Below are 25,159 nucleotides of genomic sequence, written 5' to 3'. Positions count from 1 at the left end.
GCCCGGCATGGCCAAGCGCGTAATCTGAGGGTCGCGCGTTCGCATCCGCGTCGCGCCAAACATGCTCGCCCTTTCAGCCGTGGGGGCATTATAATGTGACGGTCAATCCCACTATTCGTTGGTAAAAGAGTAGCCCAACAGTTGGTGGTGGTTGGTGATGACTAGCTGCCTTCCCTCTAGTCTTACACTGTTAACCTAAAGATGACCACGTAATGGTATAGTTCGAAACGTTGTTCTCTATTTTATTTTAATAAAAGTTTTGTTCTCTAATACCCATACCAACCGTCTTCAGATACAACGGTGTATTAAATTTTAACCTACAAATACTGAAAAAAATTACACAATTTTGTTCTCATTTGACAGTAAAAATAATGTTAAATACTTTACCATTTGAATTTCATCACATTCATGAATGGATAACCATTAAAATGGTCCCAATGAATATTGGGGCGTAATCGTTGTGATTTTTAACCCTTAAACAGTGGCCATCATTAACTGATGTTGCTATCTGCAACGTTTACGCTTTTTAAGGGTTAACGAAATGAAAGATGGAACAATGAAAGAAAAAATAAGTCGGCTTTATTAAAGTTTGTTTATGTTGGAATTTCGCACAAAGCTACTCGAGGGTTATCTGTGCTAGCCGTCCCTAATTTAGCAGTGTAAGACTAGAGGGAAGGCAGCTAGTCATCACCGACCACCACCAACTGTTGGGCTACTATTTTACCAACGAATAGTGGGAATAACCGCACATTATAACGATTGAAATGGATAGCATGTTTGGCGCGACCGGGATGCGAACCCGCAACCCTCTGATTACGAGTCGCACGCCTTAACACGCTTGGCCATGCCGGGCCACTTCATTAAAGATAATGTGTAGTCCATATTCTTTCACACTGTTTCGATTTTCATTGATTGATATTCAATCTATTATTTGACTTTTCTTTTTAAATAGCCTGGCGTGGACTGTGGTTAGGGCTCTCAACTCGCTGTCTCGAATCCTCTTAACACATCTGCTCGTCATTTCGGCCATGAAAGCATTATAATGCGATGGTCAGTTTCAATTTTATTGATAAAAGAGTAGCCTCAAAGTTGGCGATGAATGATGTCGACTAATTGATTTTTCTGTAATCTGTCAATTTTATATCAAGGACGACTAGCGCAGGAATCCTGACGTAGTTTTGTTCAACATTCAGAAGCACACGTAGTTTACATGTTTTTCAATGTTTACGGAATATAATATTTTATAACGATTGATATAAATCTTAGATTAATCTAGGGAGGACACTTATGTTTATTTTCTTTCAGCTCCCCGCTAGTACAGCGGTAAGTCTACGGTTTTACAACGCTAAAATCAGGGGTTCGATTCTCCTCGGTGGGCTCCACAGATAGCCCGCTGTGGCTTTGTTATACGAAAACACACACTCGTACAATGACCAGACATGGTTTTGTTGTACGAAAACACCACATAATCTAAGAGTTGTAATTAAAGAGAAAAAGTTATCCGTGCTGTGCCCAACATGTGTATCGATATTTGGTTTATATATATATATATTATGTTTGAATAAGTTAGGTAACGGAAATTGTATGCACTATTTATATAAATCTATACTGGGTCAATACACCTTACATCAATATATAAATATATTATTTATTGCAACAACGATCGTCAGAGATAAGAACCTTTAATTTGGTATCATTTTTTTACCAATTACTGGTGAGAGGAAAAGATAAAAAACGTGATCAACTTCTTTCCTTTTCACCATCTTTCTCAGTTAAGCTGATTGTTAAAAATGCTACCTATAATCACTTATCTTGGGCTTGGTCGAATAAAAAACAATGAAAGACGATGAGTTATCCTTATTTGAGAAGGTGGATTTATTTCCCGTATATGATGTTTTTATGTCTTTTACTTATTGCTAGTAACCTACTATACTATAAGGCATGCGCTCAGTAATTGTTTGTTTGTTTTTTGAATTTCGCGCAAAACTACACGAGCGCTATCTGCCATTAATTTAGCATTGTAAGACCAGAGGAAAAGCAGCTAGTCATCACCATCCACTGCGAACTCTTGGGCTACTCTTTTACCAACGAATAGTGGGATTGATCGTCACATTATAATGCCCTCACTGCTAAAAGGGCGATCATATTTGGTGCGACTGGGATTCGAACCCACGACCCATTCAATAATAATAATAATACTTCTACCACTTAACTTCGGTCCAATTTGGTTAAGGCATTCGACTCTCCGTCAAACCAAACATGCTCGCTCTCTTATTAGGTGTATGAACATTGTAGTAAAAAGTATCTTCTAAGATATAAAAAAGATTAATTATTGTATATCCCTATCACACCAAACATGCTCACCCTTTCAGCCATGGGGGCGTTATAAAGGTACGATCAATCCCACTGTTCGTAAATAAAAGAGTAGCCCAAGAGTTGGCGGGGGGTGGTGATGACTAGCTGCCTTTCCTCTAGTCTTATATTACTAAATAAGTGACGGCTAGCGAAGATAGCCTTCGAGTAGCTTTGCGCAAAATTCAAAACAAACAAACAAATACTCGAATTTTAGTTGAGACTTATTAAAACTTCTTAGAAAACCAAAGTTTTTGTTCGCTTTATTAAATATCTGAATAGAATATATGTTTATGCTCTGAACCCTAATTTTCAAACAACAAAGGAATTTTTTTCTTTCATCTTTCCTCATGGTGAGTATTATATTTTTGTTCCTGAGAAAAGTGTTACAGGTCTATTGTCAAGTAGGATTTATCCACCGCTTCTTCTGTGTTTTCTAATTAGATTTGAGTATGAAATCAAGGAACCAGTGTGTCTTCTGATGTTCACGTACATTAGTAAGGTGATCTCATTAGCAGACGTGCAGGAAATCTTTTTGACATGCTGCCGTGAGTCATAATTCGAACACAAGAACCAGACCTTCATCTTCACACCCTGTACTTTTGTCGCTTTGGCAGCTTGTTCTCGTCTAATGATGTCATTAACGTTCAACTGATACCATTTTCTGTGTCACGTGATTAACTCCACGTTTATCAAAGTCTTATCGTGACAAGTTTTAAGGAGGTATGAGTAGATATATGCGAGTGTTAAGGGATATGGGACGAAACCAAATCATGAGAAACATGTCTTCCTGTTGGCGTGGCTGTAACCATATGGTCCTGGTTTTACATTAACATGGCTGCACATAACTGTTATTACTTTGTATGTAATGAATCACTACGGTGCCGATAAAACGTAGCTGCTGTTTTTATTTTCTAAACCTTAAGAATGAGAAGTCGAACCAATCTTACTTGTAGGTTCTGAGAAAGAGAGAAAATATGAGTGCCTAGTGTTTAGTTAATATAATATTCTGTTCCGAACCTCCTGCTTCTTTTACTATTTTATTAGTTGTCTAATTAAATTTTCCCTTCGTAAAATCTAAAATATCTGTAATTTGCAATGATTTGTGATTCTAGGATGTAGCTTTAATTGTAATCCGTAGTGGCACAACGTTCTGTCTGCCGACTTACAACGTATAGATACCAGGTTTGGATAAGCGTGGTTATCAGAGCCTATTGTGTAGCTTTGTGCTTCAACTACAAACAAACACATAAAGCTTCAATTTTAAGTTCAACAGTTATTTTTACTTTTCGTATCCTAATAACAGTGATTTGATATCTTTATTAAAGTTACTATATGTTCAATTTCCAAACACATTCTTCACTTTTACTTAAACGTTATGGTTTTAGGAATAGTCAACGTAAAGGCCTAATCTATAGAAGCATTACTTGCAACTTTAGTCAATAGAGAACTGAGGATTCATTATTAACAAAAACTAAATCGGGAAATAATTTCCTTTTATTAAAGAATAAAATATTTCTAACTTTATTCAAATGTCTTATCACATTTCTCCACTTAAAATGAATTTTGGTATTTGTGTTTTAAGACGTTACTTGTCTACAAATAAGCTCACAGTTTCAAAACATTCTACAAACATTCTAATAACACTGCACAACAATTTTTTTGAAAAGTTTTTGCTGATTGTGACAGGTACCTGGTGGGTATGCACAAATATAGTTTTGGTTTTGCTTCATCACGTAGAAACTCCGAGAAATAGACAGCTGTTTACTGGCAATAACGTATTTAATTGCGTTTATGTTTCTAATACGCTATTAAGTTCAACATAATTAAAAGTGTTTTGCTCCTGAGTTTCGTTTGTATTCCATGTCCGGTGCATCACGTTGCAGTGTCCAACAGTGGTCAGCAAGTATTGACGAATTCCAGTTGCCCTGATATCGTTTCTCCATTGTAGCAAAACTGAAGATTTCGATGAAACGGTTCGTGATGAGCAAATTTGGATGTGCTTTTCGTGATCAGCAGCCAAAAATCTATAGGAAACACCCAACAGTGTTCAAGAAGCAACAACTTTGTTGTGCAGAGTAATGGAATGAAATATTTAAGCTTTTAGACTTCCAATTTAGTTGCAAGATACATAAAAGTTTTAAATAATATATAACTTGAGCAACAATATGTTAAGTAATATAACAGCTTATGTGAACTATATAATGTACTTTAATGAACTATAAAAAGTGTACTTTTTGTATATTAGCAATGGTTTCTAGGCGTCTTGTAATATATCATACATTTTAAAATGAAATATATTATTTTTTTAATTATGGTCTTTGCCTTATAGTTGTCTAAAATAAAAAATATCATCCGATAGTCAAGGTTCCCCTGCTAGTACAGTGGTAAGTCCACGGAATTACTACGCTAAAATCAAAGGTTCGATTCCCTTCGATGGACTCAGCAGATAGCCCGATGTGGCTCTGCTATAAGACAACACACAACAATAATCCAGAGATAGCATTTTAACCATTACATCTTCATATAAAATTAACAGTTGCATTTGAATAGTAATGGCTTGCTAACATCCTGCCCTTTTGTACACAGAAAAATTGGTGGCGTATTGTAGCATAAGTTTAAATAAATTTTCAGGAATTCTTGATAACCAGTAACCCATTTGAAATACATTGATTCTCAGAACGGCTGGTATGGGTATTAACACTTTTTACCTGAAGATGACCAAGGAAGGTCGAAACATTGTTGTCTGCTTATCATAAAAGTGTCAATACCCATACTGGTCATTCTGAGATAAAGGCTTCTTCTAAAAGAGTAAAGTAAGGATCATGAAGGATGTGCACTTGTACTGGACATCTATTCTTCTGTTCCAGATGAAACCACTAACAGTAACAGACATTCTGTCAAACTATGTGCAATATCTTTCATTTACAGATAGTCTTATGACATCTATGATGGTACAGCCCAGCATGGCTAAGTGGTTAAGGCGTTCCATTTGTAAACCGAGGGTCGCAACCTCGAATACCCATCACACGAAATATGCCTGGTCTTTCAGCTGTGGGGGCGTTAAAATGTGGCGGTTAATCCCACTTTTCGTTGGTAAAAGAGTAGCCCAAGAAGTGACGGTGCATGGTGATGACTAGCTGCCTTCGCTCTAGTCTTACACTGCTAAATTAGGAACGGCTAAAGAAGATAGCCCTCGTGTAGCTTTGTGCAAGATGCAAAAACAAACAAAACAATCCATAATTGAAGTAAATTACCCTCTCGTCTATAATGATAGAAAATAGGTTTAATTCTACTTTTTAATACTGTATTAATGTTTGATTATATTGTGATCGAAATATCATCCAGGAAGGTTTGTTTTTTTGTTTTTGAATTTTTCGCAAAGCTGCACGAGGGCTATCTGCGCTAGTCGTCCCTAATTTAGTAGTGTAAGAATAAAGGGAAGGCAGCTAGTCATCACTAACCACTGCAAACTCTTGGGCTACTCTTTTACCAACGAATAGTGGGATTGAGCATCACATTATAACGCTCCCACGGCTGAAAGGGCGGGCATGTTTAGTACGACGAGGATTCGAACTCGTGGCCCTCAGATTACCAGTCGAATGCCTTAACCCACCTGGCCATGCCGGGGCCCATCCAGGAAGACTTATTGATGAAAGATACTTTCTCATGACAATAAGTTATTGTCATGATCAACGTTGTGGTGTAGTATGCACATGTTGTAATGTTACCATTTCCCACTATATAAAATGAGTACATCGTAAATCAGGAATTTTCAAGTAAACTTTTCAAAATTCCAGAACAAATAGTTATAATTAGACCTTCTGAGCAAAGTGTTTGTGGACTACCTTGATTCATAATTCGAGAGTTGCGGGTTCGAATTCCCGTCACATCAAACATGCTCGCATTTTTAGCCGCGGGGGCGGTATAATGTGACGGTCAATCGCACCATTCGTTGGTAAAAGTGTAGCCCAAGAGTTAGAAGTGGGTGGTGATGACCAGCTGCCTTTCCTCTAGTCTTACACTGCTAAATTAGATACTGCCAGCACAGATAGCCCTGGTTTAGCTTTGCAAGAAATTCAGAAACAAACTAAAAGACCTATAATACGTAAATAAACATGATTGAGCTGAAGATTGTTATCACTAATATTGTGAAATATCAATACGACGTCATGAATAAAAACATTTTAAAAGTGATACCTTCGTAGTTATGGCTATAATACTTAAAGGGGCCCGGCACGGCCAAGCGTGTTAAGGCGTGCGATTCGTAATCTGAGGGTCGCGGGTTCGCATCCCGGTCGCGCCAAACATGCTCGCCCTTTCAGCGTGGGGGAGTTATAATGTGAAGGTCAAACCCACTATTCGTTGGTAAAAGAGTAGTCCAAGACTTGGCGATGGGTCGTGATAACTAGCTGCCTTCCCTCTAGTCTTACACTGCTAATTTGGGGACGGCTAGCACAGATAGCTCTCGAGTAGCTTTGTGCGAAATTCCAAAACAAACAAACAAACAATAATACTTAAATGTTTACACAAACATTTAAATTCGTCGCAGGAATTTAGGTTTAATGTATTTCAAGCTTCGAACTGTTTGTGGCCTGAAGGACAACTCGGGGTACTCAGAATATTATTTTTCTCTTCACACTAGACTCACATTAACCATTCTTCTCCTAACCAGAAACAACCGTGCGTAAAAAAATCGTAGTCAATATAGAATCTTGCAATGACAACTTCCAACTTCTAATGCCTGCACAAACTAAACTGTTCATCAATGATTATATACTTAATTTAGAGAAGCCTGTTGATGAGTTTCACAACACAAACTTCCTACACCTTTATAACAAGCTGGTAATCCATACAAGTAACAGGCAGAGCAATAACAATCAATTTGGATGAAGTGTCAGTGGGCTTATTCTGATGGATTCTGATATAGGCAGGATTCCAGAAATAAATATATAGAGATGGATTAAATAGAGATGGATGATAGTATGAATTAGGCCACTCTTTTGTAAATGTATGAGAGAGTTGTATGAGAAATGGCGTTAAAGCAGTTTTAGAGCCTGTAGCACTTGTCTTCTATACGATTCAGATAAGATGAGAGTGAACACAACTCAGTTGTGAGTATGAAACATCCATAAGGGATCCTTTGAGAAGCTGCACAATTGCTTCAATCCATACCACGGCTCACACAGACACCAATTTTAAACTATTGGTAAATACCAGCGGCGTTCATTAGATAGAAGTTGGCTCTTTTGACTTTTTCGGGTGATAGAAATAAATGTTGCGAAATGAGTATGGCAACAAGTCATGGTGGGACAGATTGATAATTGGATGCAGATGCCATTGAATTACATATCTGCCTCAGTCAATCTTGTCTGGTTACGAAAACTAGAAATCGTAATACCAGACTAACCTAAACCAAAACATGGCAAGGATCGTAACTTTGCAGTATAAGACAATTGCAGAAGAAAAAAATGGAGGTACAAAGGACTACGAACTGAAATGTGCGGGAAGCTTCTTTATAGAGTCAGTGTTTCTTAACATAAATAGAGTCTAATGTCTGCAATGCGCAGTCTCTGTGGCTAAGGTAAGGACCACGAAATTATATTAAACCTTAAGTTAAATGTATAAACGATCACTCATCTACTTACAGGCATGTGAAATAAAGAATTCAGAAAATGATCAGTGTCTGTAAGGTGGTTGATATGAAAAATGAACGATATTAAAGAAAAGTCTTAATATTTTTGTTTTATACAGAACAGGGTTATATGGCATATCGAGATGCTGCTACAAATAAGGGTGAGATAATAAAATTGGTGGTAAAATTGCATGTAACCAACATTAGATGATAAAGTTTTAAACCCACGATATTTTGACGCTACAAATCAAACAATACCTGATTACAAAGAACAAAACGAAGATGAAGAAGGAAAATATGGTGTAATATAGGATAATGCACATTATCAGATCTAACTGATATAGTGACAGATTAATGTGTGTTAAGTTATAGTGCTACGAAGTTGAAAGTTCATTTGCAGCCGTAAGTATAATTAGGAAAAGTAAAGGTGGCCTTCCTTTTGCCATGTCTTCATGGTAAAGAAACCAGGTACAAAGGGTAGGTGCCGGAATGAATAGAAAAGTATTCTCCAAGGATGTTGCCACATTCTCTGTAAATCGAAACTTCCTGGCTAATGGTTTACAAAACTACACAGATGAAATGTATATTTCCCTTCCATCTTCTAATGTTATCCCAGATGCTTTTGGTAGAAAATATACTAGAAGGAAGTTGAACCCAAGATTTCTTTGACCTAACAGTTTGAAGGATTGCAATTATTTTGAAATGTTATAAGGTTGGTAACAATGGAATATTTATGAAAGATATCCCAGACTAATTTCTGAACTTTCTATGCACACTGAAAATTAGATTTCTATTGTGGACCAAGATACCACGTAAAAACCGTTTGATAAGTATGGCTTCCTGGATGATATAATCAGTTATTGCGTAACTGTAGTTGCTAACAGAACAGCTTAGACATACCCAGCTTTCTACATAGCACGTGAGGTAAATGTCACTGACTGTAACCAATCTCCCTCATAATGCCAGGTAAATTAGCATTACTCATGAATCATTATCCACGTTTTCTCTCATTCTAAAAAGAAGAAATGAGAGAATATGGAAAAATGAACAGACCTATGGCAGTAAATTTCTGACATAGGGTATAGATACAGCATAGCATTTAAGAGACAAATATCATGATATGTAATCAAGTACTTTTCATATTGACCTCTCCCATCAACATCTATGCTACTTCACAATTGATTACATCTATTTAAGTCTCCCATGAATTTGAATTGAGATTAAAATTGTTTCATAAGGTTATTAAGGTTTGATTGAACAATAACTTTCCTAGTGACATTTCGATATAGCATAGTTTTATGGTATAGCCAATGAAGATATTATAAAAAAATTGCCTGTTAAGGTATAATAATTTGGGGAAATATAATGATAATTCAACAAGTCTTATGGAGGTGTTCACCACCAAACCTGTCATTTTGTATGGTGACTACTTTTGAATGATATCATCAGTTTTCTTCAAAAAAGTCTTCTGTAAGGACTGACACACTGAGGATAATACGAATTCATCAAGGTTTTATGTCGTTTTCAAGAAACCTGAAGATTTTTGTTCAGAAATTCCATCAGTAAGAGAGCTATCAATGTCAATTAGACCTCTCTTAAATTAAAGGCACAGGTCACCCTATGATGGTTGAGACTACAGCAGTTGGAGTTGAAATCAAATAAAGGTCTTGAATGATAATTGTTAGGAAAAGCGATATTGTGGACAGTGATTTGTAAAAGTATTTGACAATGGAAGGAAAGATGATATTAAGTTGGTCAATGAAAGTCCATAAAAGGACTGCGATTATTTATGAACATTTCCATTATCAAAAACCCAATTTTGAAATCAATGTTACTGTCACCATTTCCATCACATCTGGATAGACAATGCTATTCACGGTCTTTATCCACCATACCTCTTTTATTCATTCTTCCATAAAGGAAAATAAGTAGGAATACAAGCAGTTAGTACATTGAGGCTCTAACTTGCACTCATAACCAACAGGTGTTTTTAGCATTAAATGAGAACAGGTACTAGACAAAGATGTTTCAGAGTGACCAAACTGGTAACAGTAAAAATGTCTGAAAGGATTGAGAAAATAAATCCTGAGTTCGCTGTTCCTGTAATCTACCTTGATATTAGCAGGTAAGTATACTAATTTAAATGTAAGTGTAAAAACCATACCGAGCTCGATGTATCAATTTTACTAGTTGAAATTCATCGTATAGTTAACACTCATTTATTAGACACATCAACAAAAAAACTTTGGCTAAGAAATGATAGGAAAGATATCAATTGACAATAACTTTTCAACAGTAATATTAACAATGTTGACTTTAATAGGAGCTCACTACCTTATGGAACTGATGTTTCGAATATGAGCACCCAGATCTTACATGACATAACATAATATTTAAGACAACCTGTCGATCCGTAACGACAGTCCAATTTTCTGAGCCAATCTAAAACTATTAAACAATTAAAATCAGCCCTTACCATTCACATATCTATCAAGCTTTTATTTAAAACTCACTCAAATATACTGCCTCCACAACATCTCATGTCAACGGATTCCATAGACCAACCACCCTAGTTGAGAAATAAAATATTTCAAGCTGAATACAACTTCTACCTTGCCAAAATCTGTATTTGTGTTTCCTAGTTCTATGACTCTCGCCGTTAAGTATGAAAAATATTGTTCCATTAACATAATCAGTTACTTTACAATCTTAAATACTTCGATTAGATCTGTATCTCTTCTTTTTCTCAAAATAGAACAGTTTTAAGTATATTAATATCTTCTTACATTACAACCCCTTTATCCCAGGTACCATTTTTGTAACCTTCCTCTGAACCCTTTCAAACAATTTAATCCAGTGTTTGAACTCCTTTAAAACTTTAATTTTTTGATGATTTTATAAAGCTAGCAAACAATTCTTTCAACGTTTGAACGGAAAAAGGAAACAACATGAAAAATATGATTTCTTACAAGTAATAGTAAAATAAACTCTTAGACACAGCTATACTGAGATACATTGAGGGAAGATTATCACATTCAGAACAATGCAAAAACACCAAAGTTGTAGCTTTAAGCAAAATTCAAACAAACCAAGCCAAACTACGTAATAATGGACACTGCATGATCTATTAACAAACAGATCAATTGTAAAAAAAAAAAAAAAATGATTATTTAATGGCGATAACTGAATCTGGTAACTAATATGCGCACATCGTTTGCAACACTTCAAAAATTTCACCGAACTCCAACTTCTATTACGATTATGATTTAAAAAGAACGTTTAGCAGAACTTTACTACGACTGTTGAATATTTCGGAAGGTAATTTCAGTGGAACATTTAGTTATAAAATAATTAAAATAAATTTAAATAATTGGTATATTTTTTCAATTTTTTAAACTCACTTTTAATTAGTATGTTTGCTTTTTGCATTTCACGCAAAGTTACACGAGGGTTATCTGCGCTAGACGTCCCTAATTTAGCAGTGTAAGACTAGAGGGAAGGAAGCTAGTCATCACCACCCACCGCCAACCCTTGTGCTACTCTTTTAACAACGAATAGTAGGATTGACCGTTGCATTATAACTCCCCCACGGCTGAAAGGGCGAGCATGTTTGGCACGACCGAGATTCGAACCCGCGAATTATGAGTCCAGCGCCTTAACCAGCTGGCCATGCCGGACCTAGTAAACAACCTACAAGTATTAGTTTGCTGTATAATTCCCAGTTCTACACACAATCAGATTAAGATACAAAAAACAACATCAACAGGATGACAAATTGGGCCGTGTGTCAACTTACAAAACATATGATGTTTCAGAGTGACCAGACTGGTTACAGTGAAAATATATGTGAATAATGACTACTTATGAATAATAAAAGTATCATCAGTTTTATATAAAGACTAACACACAAAGGATGATACGAAATCCACAAGGTTTTATGTTGTTATCATGAAACCTCAATATTTTTGTTCATAAGTGATAACTTTATTTTGAAAATCACACTTATCACACTTAAAATTTATTGTTTTTAATTTTGCACAAAGATACTCGAAGGCTATCTGTGCTAGCCGTTCCTAATTTAGCAGTGTAAGACGAGAAGGAAGGCAGCTAGTCATCACCACCCACCGCCATTTCTTGGGCTACTTTTTTACCAACGAATACTGGGATTGACCGTCACATTATAACGCCCCCACGGCTAAAGGGCGAGCATGTTTGGCGCGATGGGGATGCGAACCCACGACCCTCAGATTACGAGTCGCACGCCTTAACACGCTTGGCCATGCCGGGCTATTAAAATTTAACAAGCTTTAATATAAGTTGACACACATGGCCCTTTCTGTTCTCTAGATGTATTTTTTTATATTTTATCAAAAAAATCTATTAAACTATTTTATATGCAGTTCTTTGTTAAAAAACGTCTAGTTTAACTGCAGTTGATTTCGTTTTATAATTTTTTAGTGTCAAACAAGACTTAGTGGGTAGCACGACCGTGAAACTGACGTTTCGCTGTGCACATTACCTTACAGCTGGTAAAGGTGTTTGTTTTTCTTATAGCAAAGCCACATCGGGCTATTTGCCGAGCCCTCCGAGGGGTCTAGTAAAGAAAAAAATTGTGCTCCTTTATCAGGAGCCGTGAGCGCGTTATAAGTTTGACAGTCCAGTTCTAATAGAAGCAAAATGTTGGATATGTTGGGTAACTGTCTTCCAATAGCCCATTCTTTGTTGTCGTTTTTTTTTTTTTAAGATAAGAAATGATTTGCAAAGATATCTTTGCCGGAAATCAAACATAAACCTCGTTTTGATAATACCGTTTGTTTGAGACATTTGTCACAACTTCAGTGGTCTACCCCTCTGTCATACTAAGCACACAAACATATTCCAGAGTAAGTAACACCTATTACACAGCTATTCGAAAACGCTTTTATAATTTTAGAGAACAAGTCAACGCGCACTCCAGTTATATTCTGCAGAGGTAAAATATGTAAAGCCATCCTGCATGCACTTTACTAAGATCTAAAAATATACGGTTGCCAGGCTTTTTTTAGTATAAACTTATTGTACTTGTCACTAAAATTAAAATATATTTTTAGCGTGTCACATCAGCACGACACTTCTTTAAAATATTCAACATAAATTATATTTACATGCGTGTTTCATGTATGGTTTTATATAAAGTTCCTCAATATAGTTGTAAGTTGTATTTTACAGTAAGCTTCTAATTGGGAAAGTATATGACTGAACATTTTGTTTTTTTCAAACGTATAGCAATGGAGTTTTCTAGACCACTTATATTAAAATTAGTTTACAATATTCAGATTAAAGATTAGATGAAAATGTAATCTTAATTAATACCATAAATACATCTACTTGTAACATTGTAATAAATGAATTTGTAGTCATTAAAGCGGAAAAGCTTAGCACGGCCAGGTGGTTAAAGTACTTGACTCGTAATCCGAATGTCCCTGGTTCGAATATCCGTCGCACAAAAACATGCTCGCCATTTCAGCCGTGAAGGCATTATAATGTGACGATCAGTCTCACTATTCCATGGTAAAAAAGTAGCCCAAGATTCGGCGGAGGGTGATGATGACTAGCTGCTTTCCTTCCAATCTCACACTGCTAAATTATGAACGGCTAGTGCAGACAGCCCTCGAGTAGTTTTTCGCGAAATTCAAAACAAACCAATCAAGCTCAACATGGTCAAGGACAAGCCGCATTATTTGAAATACTTGGAATAAGCTGTGTTTGAAATACGTTTATTATATACCCTTCTAATTACTGTATATCCTTAAGGGACCAGATACAAAATGCTGTGCTTAAAAATACAATTGCCCTCTTACTAGTATCTTATGGCAAGTACAATTAAGAACAATATATATTATTTTGTAGAACTAACAAAGTATATTTTAGTATATAGTAAAATTATTTGCTTTCGTAACATATCTTTTTAAAATTAGATGCAAAACATTCAAATAAACTTCGATTACCATATTTAGTTTCAAACTAATTATCACCACAATTATCAAGTTGTTACGAGTTCAGGCACTAGTTAAGTTTAGACCAAAATAAAGACCTTAAGCCTAAGCTTTGGATACTATTTAAGTTTGGTAAATATTTCTACATAATTTCGTGTAAAGAAATACTTTTGCGTAAAACAAGCTATCCACTAAATCGCAACCAAAAATCAAACAGCCAACGAGTTTTTCTATCTACACGTGTATTTCTATTGTTTCTACATATATAATAATGCACTGTTGTATCAGTTGGGTATCCTCACTCATAACGATATTTTTGGCCGTTTGGTCTAACTCATAAACCTAACTGTTGCTTCTTAGTGTTTAAGTATGTAGCTTTTCTCTCTTAGAAACATGAGTAATGTGTATATATTCCTATTTCTACTTTCATCGCCGAAATATATATTGAGTAAATATGTTTATTATCTGTAAAATAAGATAGATCACAACAAAGTTTAACAAGTATTTATTTTCTTTCCATAAATGTGAAAATTAGACAAGTAACGGAATGGTTACATTGTGTTATTGATTAAGGTTCAGCCTTCGGTATTTTTAAATGTTTATGAACATATTTGATCACCCGTGATTAATGTTGTACTCAATGATTGGAACAGCATACTTTAACAAGTTTGTTTGTTTGTTTTAATTTCGCACAAAGCTACTCGAAGGCTATCTGTGCTAGCCGTCCCTAATTTAGCAGTGTAAGACAGTGTAAGGCAGCTACTCACCGCCAACTCTTTTACCAACGAATAGTGGGATTGACCGTCACATTATAACGCCCCCACAGCTGAAAGGGCAAGCATGTTTGGCGCGACGGGGATGCGAACCCGTGATTAGGATTAGGAGTCAAGTACTTTAACCACCTGGCCGTGCTAAGCTTTTCCGCTTTAATGACTACAAATTTATTTATTACAATGTTACAAGTACCACCTCGCCATGTTGGGCCTCGAAACGCTGTTTTCTGCTTTATTAATAAAAGTGTTAACACTCATACCAACCTTCCGTAATACATTTTACTTCAAGGTGGTTTTTCGTCATCACGGAAAACATAACTAAATTAAAAAAGCTGAAAGATTGCATTAATATCATTCTTTTTAAAATAACAGATGTAGAGAAACGATAATTATAATTATTATTATAAAACAATAAAAGCTTGTTAAAGTGGCCCGGCATGGCCAAATGTGTTAGGGCGTGCGACTCGTAATATGAGGATCGATCACGGGTTCGCATCCCCGTCGCGACAAACATGCTTGCCCTTTCAGCCGTGGGGGCGTTATAATATGACGATCAGTCCCACTATGGTAAAAGACACTATGGTGTCCCAAGACTTGGAGGTTGGCGGTGATGACTAGCTGCCTTCTCTCTAGTTGCAGTTAGATGTTAGGTTATTAATTATCATAGGTATGTGTGTGTTTTCTTATAGCAAAGCCACATCGGGCTATCTGCTGAGCTTACCGAGAGGAATCGAACCTCTGATTTTAGTGTTGTAAATCCGGAGACTCACCGCTGTACGGTGGGCTCGTAGGTATAAAGGTGTTATTTTATATTGGTTTAATTGTTCGTTTTAATTATACAAAACTACAATTCAATTTGTCACTTAATATTACATTGATGTTTTACTGTTAAATAACCATCTATAATTCCAATATTTAGTGGTGACGTCTGTTTGTTAAATAAATAACCGTTTATTATTCCAATATTTTTGTTTTCATTAATTATTACACGTTTTAAACATATTTTACGATATTTTCTATTCTTATTTATTATTTCTTTTGCTATGATTCTCGTTTCAGTGTCTGCCATGTCTCATATATGTAATATATTGAGAAAGAAAAGGCTTTGCTTAGTTTCATTAATATTTATATGAATTATTTTTCACAGCTGATATACATGTATATATATTTACGTACACATATTTATAAGTACATTTAAGGATGTACATTGTCTGTACCTAACAGGCTATTAAGTTTGTAATTTTGTATTCCTAACAAAGCTACTACAAAAATTTCCTCGTCTATATATCTGAACTACTGACCAGAATCAATAAAGTTAGTTAGCAACGACTTACAGTTACCAGGACGGTGTTCGTACACCTGCGTCCCGAGTAGTATTTTGCTTATAACTTAAAAAGTATCACAATTAGGCTAATAGACGTAAGTTATATTATAAATATTATACTAACATACATCTACATAAATTTTTATGTAAATTAAATAACAAATAAACGGAAGTACAGTTCAGAACGTGTGAAACATTCTGATATTCCCGTTAAAATTTTGTTTAGTTTGGTGAATAAACAACATTACACCATTCCAGAACTAGACACTGGGTTCATAATTCTTGGAATTTAGCCAGCAAAAAAATGTACTTCCGGCAATTTAGAGCTGTCTCCGTCATTATCTGCTTGGTCATCATAGCGAACAGGAAACAACTGTCCAGTGATTTAGAAAACCAAATTATTGTAAAATACAAGTCTCGTGCGTCTCTTTCTGGTATCGCTACACAACTTAATGTGTCAAAATCTACTGTTCAAAGCATAATTACCAAGTTTAATCTTACAGGATCAACTGCTAACCTCCCTCGTTCCGGATACCCCACCAAAATTCCAGAGAGAACCAAGAGAACTCAGAAAATTTAGTAGAAACCCTCATTTATCACGTAATGACATACAGAAACTGGTAAGAGAAACTGGGGTTGAAGTAAGCACCTCTACAGTTACAAACATGTTACGCTCTTCTGGGTTCAAAGCATGTCGTCCTTGTAGAACTCCATATTTAAAGCCTGTTCTTTTAGAAGCACGATTGAGGTATGCAAGAAAGCATGTAGATAAACCCTTTACCTATTGGAAGAGTATTCTTTGGTCAGACGTGACTAAAATCGAGCTTTTCGGCCACAATGATGTTTGCAATATTTTCTGTAAGAAGAGGAAACAAAATCGTCCAAAGAACACCGTCCCTACAGTTAAACAGGGAGGTAGCTCAATCATGCTCTGGGGTTCCTTCAACTCTTCTGGTGTAGGTAGCCTTCACTGCGTCAACAGAATCATGAAAAAAGAAGAGTACGTTGATATATTACGCACTTATATCAAGAATGATGCTTGGAACTTGCGGCTTGGGTGTCGTTGGATCTTCCAGCACGACAATGACCCTAAGCACACATCGAAATATGTGCAATCCTGGTTGCAGAGGAACCATATAAGCGTTCTGGAGTGGCCATCGCAGGCACCCAACTTAAATCCAATTGAAAGCATTTGACATGAGTTGAAGACCAGGGTTCATCAGGATCATCCGAAAAACCTGCAAGAGTTGGAAGCCTTCTGTAAAGAAAAATGGATGAAAATACCAGTCGAGTACTGTCAAACGATCGTGGAGAGCTATGAGGAGAGATTGCACCGAGTAATTCACCTGAAAGGCTACACAACTGACCATTAAAGTAGACGCACAAACACTATCTGCCCCTCCTATGATTGGTTATTTGTTTATAAACAGTTTATTTGTCGTTCAAGTTACATAAAAATTTATGTAGATGTGTGTTAGTATAATATTTATAATACACCATACTTTCATTATCCTAATCATGATACTTTTTAATTCATGAGGAAAAAAACGACTCACAACGCAGGGGTACGAACACTTTCTGTCGTAACTGTAACTCACTTTCCACGTTAATAGATCGACTGTCATTCTTATAATTCACCCAAAGCTTAACATAATTGGGACTATTTTGTTATTCGAAGGAGCATTCATTGGTGAGATTATTGAACCGTAAACCCGATGTTAAAAACAAATAAGCCAAGGTTTCGTTTGCAACGGTGTATAATGGTATATACCGAAATATTATAACTCGATAAGAAAATATTTGCCCGGCATGGGCATGTGGTTAGAGAGCTTAACACGTAATCCGAAGGTAGCGGGTTCAAATCCCCGTCACACAGAATATGTTCAGCCGTTTGGACGTTCTAATGTGGCGCTCAATCCCATTATTCATTGGTAAAAGAATAGCCCAAGAACTGGCGGTGATTACGAGCTCTAATCTTACCCTGCTAAATTAGGGACGATTAGCGCAGATAGCCCTCGTATCGCTTTGGACGGGGATTCAAACTTTCGACCATAAGGTTATGAGTCGAGTACCTTAACCACCTGGCCATGCCAGGCCAAAAACAAGTAGCTCAACCATTTTTATTTGTACCAAATTTCATGTAAATGGCCTGAAATACGGTCAAAGTAATTGACCACAAAAATATACTTTTTGCGATCCAACTAAAAATACTCAAAATAGGCAAATTCAAACTTTTATGTCAACGTGTTGGGAACATGAAATCTTACATTTCGTTATTCGTGTTTTCTTTTTCACAAACAGATAAGTGTAAAAGAATGAGTTAGTTTTTTTTAATTTAAAAACAAACAACGAAAAGCAAACTGGATCAAGTTAGTTTTTTTTTAATTATTCAAAAACCGAAGAACGAAGAAACGAACCAGTTCGTTTTAAGCAATTTAAAACGTGAATATATCGAGTTTTCGTTATTCAGTATCTGAAAAAGGAACAAAGTTGTTAATGTTTCTTTATTCAACAAAATTAAACAACGAAAAATCGGTTTGTTTCTCACGTTCGCTTATTCAAGTAACCAGCTCGTTTCGTTATTCTACAAAGTAACCAGTTCGTTTCGTTATTCTATAAAGTAACCAGTTCGTTTCGTTATTCTATAAAGTAACCAGGTCGTTTCGTTATTCTATAAAGTAACCAGGTCGTTTCGTTATTCAAAAAACAAATACAAATCTGGTTCTTCTTCGATAGTTTTCTTATTCAAAAACTGAAAAACCGGTAAATAATAATTTCGGTTTCAGATATCATGGAACGAACAAAACCAAAAAGTTACTTTATATTTCTTTTCAACTATTGGTAACTCAAAAACATGATGACTTCAGTTTCCATTGAAACTGATGGTTTATTCCGATATACGTTATTATTTTTATAATATTTCTAATAGTTCTAGCTCCATCATTTTGAAACTCATAAGATAAAAACATATTCGTTGAGAGACATAGCTCTCCACTATCACTGATGGAAAATGTATTTAACAGCTTCCACAAAAATTCTTACTTATTCAATAAATACAAAGCTTCGAATAACAATAGTTTTTTTCTGTATTGCTTTAGTTTATTTTCACAGGGTATTGTGCTCAGTATACCTAAATATTAAGACTTAAAAGCTTTTTCATCTTTGAGGGTTTTGTTTTGACACTTCAAGATTTCATTTTCAAGGACACTAAGAGCTCTTAAGTTCTTCAAATGACGGATTTCCTGCAGTAAGCGATTCTATTCTTGTTGAACAGTATATCGGCCCGGCATGACCAGGTGGGTTAAGGCGTGCGACTCGTAATCTGGGGTTCGCGGGTTCGCATCCCCGTTGCGCCAAACATGCTCGCCCTTTTAGCCGTGGGGGCGTTATAATGTGACGGTCAATCCCACTATTCGTTGGTAAAAGAGTAGCCCAAGAGTTGGAGGTGGGTGGTGATGACTAGCTGCCTTCCCTCTAGTCTTACACTACTAAATTAGGGACGGCTAGCACAGATAGCCCTCGAGTAGCTTTGTGCGAAATTCAAAAACAACCAAACAAACAAAACAGTATATATTTAAATCAGAGGACTTGGAGAAACGTTTTGTGTTGAGTCAATCACGTGTCCACCTCGTTCTTAGTAAGGAACAAATTGTTTGTTTGAAAACCTTATCAGTAATTAAAAACTACTTGTACACAAGGATTGTTTGTGTCTTCCAACTTAAATCGATATATATATATTACTGCTTTTTTTTTCTACTTAAATCATATGTCCACTAGCAGTATACTGTAACGAATTTAGGTTTTCAGACCCTTCTCGAAAGGTCCATTTTTTTTTTATTTAAAGTTTACAAAATAGAGAATAATTATAACGTGTGTTTTTTACTTCTAGCAAAACCGCCCCCCGCTAGTAAAGCGTTATGACTATGGATTTACAATGCTAGAATCAGGGGTTCGATTCTCCTCGGTGGGCTCAGCAGATAGCCCAATGTGGTTTAGCTATAAGAAAACACACCTTATAGCAAAGCTACAAGGGGCTATCTGCTGTATCCACCGAAGGGAAACGAACCGCTGATTTTAGCGTTGTTAATCTGCAAACTTACCACTGAACCAGCGGGTGACAATAATTGTAATATAAATTCTCGCTTAATATCTGTAGCATTATGGTGACTACTGTAGTAAAGATGCAGCTATTTTAATTCATACAATAAACGAACATTATATTGAACATTTCTGTCAGTTCGTTAAGGATAAACGTTTCCTTTAACACATTTTTTACTGCCTTTCTATGAACCTATAGAGGCAGTCGACAGTACAGAACAGAGTGTTAACATTGTAAGGTGGAACTTGCTCTGAATACAGAAATATAGCGGTAAAGTTATATCAAAATATATACATTGTCATCAGCTAGTCATCACCACCCACCGCCAACTCTTGGGCTACTCTTTTACCAACGAATAGTAGGATTGACCGTCACATTATAACACCCCCACGGCTAAAAGGGCGAGCATGTTTGGTGCGCACGGGATTCGAAACCGCAATCCTCAGGTTACGAGTCGAACGCCTTAACCCACGTGGCCATGCCGGGCCTAAATCTTTACATAGAAGTATTATTTTCTCACGATGTAAGCCTTACTAATGATGACATTACATCTTCAGTGTGTTTATATAGAAATATCCACTTATATATATATATATATGTCAGAAGACATTAAAATAGGTTGACAAAGACGATCGATAGGAACCAGACGTAAATTTCATGCTCTAATTACTTGAGCTCTAACAGAAACTACGGACTTTAATTTTTTGTTGATGGAAATCGATAAACAGCCGTATCTCGATGATGTTATCAATCGTTTCTGTTTCACGATACGTATAATTTATGTGCATACAGAAAAGCCACAGGGTAGACGTGGTTACGGTATACTAGTTATAAGTAGTTACTTGTCTTATGCTACACTCTTTTTTTCCTTTTCTTTGGTTTCAATGTGAGAATAGATGATTTCATACCTCTGGAAAAATGTGAAAAAAGTACTCAACATTGCAATCGATAAACAGGATCAGTGTATAAATTTATACGCGTATTAAAATGAAACGGGTTTATAGTATCGTGCCATAAATATAGAGAAACCACGTACAGGCTTTTCTGTAGATTTCTGGAAAAACAACAACAGTATTCTATCTTATCATTCTTGTTTTATCGAGACACCTGATATATTTATTTCGGATACATTTTCATGAGTTGCACAAATAAATCATATTATATATGTGAGTGCATCTTTGTTTTTGCTGAAGGATACTCTTATGAGTTAACATTGTGCAACGCTGTGACCAGCAACTAGTGATTTGTATCTCAATATGGAAGAACTTAACGTAATCTTACGTATATCGCGGTTTATTTGAGACTATCAAGTTAAAAATTAGACAACATTTTAGTCCGTCGATGAGACAACAAAAGGTTGATAGATTTGCAATGGTAAAATTCGTGGTTCGATTCCCCACCGTGTACACAGCAGATAGCCTAATATGGATTTTTCCTGAAAACAAGCAACCAACGATTAAGACTGGTTAGTAATAAGTACTGTAGTACTTATAAAACGAATGAAAAGGATAAACAATACATATAATTCAAAGTATCTACTCATATAAACCTTTAACAACCATACAGTAAATCTTGAAAAGCACTTGAGAGATAACCTTAGGTGATAAACAAATCATATACGGAATTACAAGTCATAGAATCACTTTGAAAATTCAGCAAAGCAGAAACAAAAAATGAATACAAACTTTCAATTTATTTATATCACTTACACTGCTTCTAGCTGTGTAATAAACAGACTAATTATAGTTATAAGTACAAGAAATGGAACATGTGCTAGTGCTAGCGAAAAGTAGTTAAATAAATTACTTAACTAATATATCAACCTTCAGTACATACACACAACCAGAAATCATAGATCACCCAATTCCGATTACCCACTATAGAGTACGTGCCATCATATATCTACAGCACACATGCACACTCACAATGTGTACGCAAACCATAAGTGAAAAGCTTCCATACTACACACAGAAACACACATACATCATTATTTGCACATACTTTAATGTTATTCTGCAAACACACACTGATGACATAGATATGGAATATGAACATGAATAAATGATACATGGATGTAGAAACAAATACATGAACAAGTGGAAACATATTTAAAAACATTAAAAGTGCAGGAAAGGTGCAACAAAAAGTGAGGAAACAAGGTAGGAATGGACATGATAAACAACCTTATCAGGGGGCGTGTACAACATCGGGTCGATGTCTTCTTCGTTTTTCTCTGTTCATCATATTACACATCTTTTGGTTACATATAAAAATATGTCTACGATTCGTCTACCTTTTTACATACACTAACAAATCCATGACATCGATAGAGAGGAGCTCTCTGGTTTTTAACTTGGTATTTTAATTCACCTGTTCATTTGATGTGCGAAAGTATGTTGTCTTCTCGTGCAAAACTGTAAAAGGATGGAAATGTTATAAAGAAAACAAAAGGCATACAAGTTATGGATCCACTCAATTATTCTATTCTTCTGGTATTGTATAAACAGACTATACAGTAAATGTATTGTCTACAATAATTCGATTCATTGTACCAGTCATTGTACGATAAGCATAATAAAGGTTAATAAGTTGATTTACCTCGTTTATTGTATACAAGACAGAAAAATAAACCAAGTAGGTACGGACAGGATGTTTAATACGCCCTCTTGTGAGGTTTTACAGAACAAGATTTATTACAACATGCCCAACCCTAACTTGTTCTCTCACTTTTTCGGTGCACCCACCCTTTACTTTCATTTTTTTTTTCACTCGTATAATTTGATTTGCACGATCCTTCATCGTGTCAAACATATAGGCTGTCATACCAAAGTGCATATCAGAGTTGTCGTTTTTATGTGAATAAATCATAATTATGTGTATTTAAATAAACTTATATTACAGTTTTCTCTCTAATTAGAATTTAAAAAAAAAATTGAAAAACTATCTAGAAATCTGTTTAGAAGTACTGAAAAAAAGAAATTCCAATACCAGTATTTTTCCAGTAACTAAGCCTAACTAACTAAGCCTTAAGCCAAAATATTTTGATGAGTCAAGACATACTTAGTGAGCTCATTAAATTTGTTTCACAATCATTACTTATCTTTAACCATATATTTGACTTTTACAATAAGTTCTGCTTTCAGTTATTATAACGTAGCACACAAATGATTTAAGATATAATATCGCGACAGTTTCTAGTTTAGTAGTCCGACTTTGAAGGTTGTTTGTTTGTTTTTGAATTTCGCACAAAGATACTCGAGGGCTATCTGTTCTAGTCGTCTCTAATTTAGCAGTGTAAGACTAGAGGGAAGGCGGCTAGTCATCACCACCCACCGCCAACTCTTGGGCTACTCTTTTACCAACGAATAGTGGGATTGACCGTAACATTATAACGCCCCCACAGCTGGGAGAGCTAGCATGTTTGGCGCAACGGGGCTGTGAACCCTCGACCGTCAGATTACGAGTCGCACGCCTTAACACGCTTGGCCATGCCGGACCGCCACTTAGAAGGAAACTTTCTCTTGTATTCGTGTATTTAAAACATTCTTCGTTGTGTATTATACATTAAGATTTTGAATTCTTTATATTAGCGTAGAAAAAAAAATACTGCAGTCATCGGTGAACGTGAAAATGTTGTTCGTTAAGCCGAAAGGTTGAATAATTATTTATCTTCAAAGTGAGGCTTCGCCAGTGTTCTCTTGATAGAACTTTACTCGGAACAATGTTTGAGTAGCATAGTGGATAAGTAACCAAAACAAGTCCCCTTTTAAAGGTTCTATTGAAAACTAATGCTAAAATTAAAACTAATTTTCAACTAGTTGAAAATATTGTGTTCCTTCATTATTACATTGAACTAGTTTAACGATGATTTATCTGAAATGTTCTTAGCAGATAGTTAATAAGTTTGTGACGGATATCTACACCAGAACACAGCATGTACATCAATTGAGTCGCTTTATTGAACGAGAAGAGACGCGAAGATTTACTAATTCAGACCGTTTTTACCCAAAACTCGTTAATCTCATTTCACAGACAGTTCTTTTCACTCAGCTGTTAGATAAACAAAGGCTTAGTTGTCTTGTAACAGACTTTTCAAACGACTTGTTATTGTACAAAACTGGCTACTTACTTCTCGGCAGTAAAGATACAGGTCTGAAAAGCCGTTTTCACACGTGGTTGAATTTAATGGGCTAATTAAAGAAGTATATATAGAAAATAATTTGCAACTAAAGTTACTGATCCCCCGTCTTTCTTATTCCTAATAAACCTCTTTGCTTCGCCAGTCTAAGTATTTTTTTTGTAACACAACATTACGAAATTGCAACTTAAATAAAGCTCCACTTTCACACACCAACTAAAGAACTTATGCACAATTAACAGTAGAAACATTAAATGTTTCCTTTTCTGGAGAAGGAAGAGGCTTCCAGTGACTTATTCAGAATGTTCTTAATAGATAACCCTATGTAACAAAAGTTTTACTTATTCTTGTTCCTGGGCAGAAAGTGTTGTTTCCCGATTGCTTATGCCTAAAGTAAGTGGAAAAGACATATTTTTTCTTTAAACTTTGTTTTTTGTGACCTGAGAGCGTATAACGAAAACATGATGGGAGACTATATTTGGGGGCTGATACGTGAAAATGATTTACATTACGGTCGCAAATCCCAAAAAAACTACTCACTTCTGAACATTTTTGTATAACTTTAGTATAAATACATGTAAATCTTGATTCATATGTTGTTTTATTCAGACCTTATGTAAATGAAAATGTGAAAATTTGCCCGTTTTTACATAGAAAATATGTTAATTTCTAAATTTCATTATCCAGGTCACAAAAGCAAAGTTTGAAGGGAATAATGGCCATTTTCTGTACTTTACGACATAAGAAATTAAGTAATAACACAGACTATCCAGGAATGAAATTTGTGTTACATAGTGTTATTTTGTTTCTTTTGGAGCAAAACTACATTGGGCTATCTGTTATGCCTACCGAGAGGAATGAAA

The 25,159-nt window shown here is 35.6% G+C and overlaps 1 long non-coding RNA gene across 1 annotated transcript in view; it reads right to left on the bottom strand.

Moving 5' to 3' along the window:
• Positions 1-3,844: 3,844 nt before the first annotated feature.
• Positions 3,845-25,159, bottom strand: part of LOC143248383 (uncharacterized) — a 40,584-nt gene continuing 19,269 nt past the window's right edge. Inside the window, exon 4 of the long non-coding RNA XR_013026953.1 lies at positions 3,845-4,379. This is a non-coding gene — a long non-coding RNA (uncharacterized LOC143248383). The remainder of the gene's footprint in view (positions 4,380-25,159) is intronic.

This window comes from Tachypleus tridentatus, chromosome 4 (genome assembly GCF_004210375.1).
Source record: "Tachypleus tridentatus isolate NWPU-2018 chromosome 4, ASM421037v1, whole genome shotgun sequence".
NCBI classification, from domain to species: Eukaryota; Metazoa; Arthropoda; class Merostomata; order Xiphosura; family Limulidae; genus Tachypleus; species Tachypleus tridentatus.
Note: the sequence above shows the minus strand (reverse complement) of the source record. Positions and strands in the feature narration are given on the sequence as shown.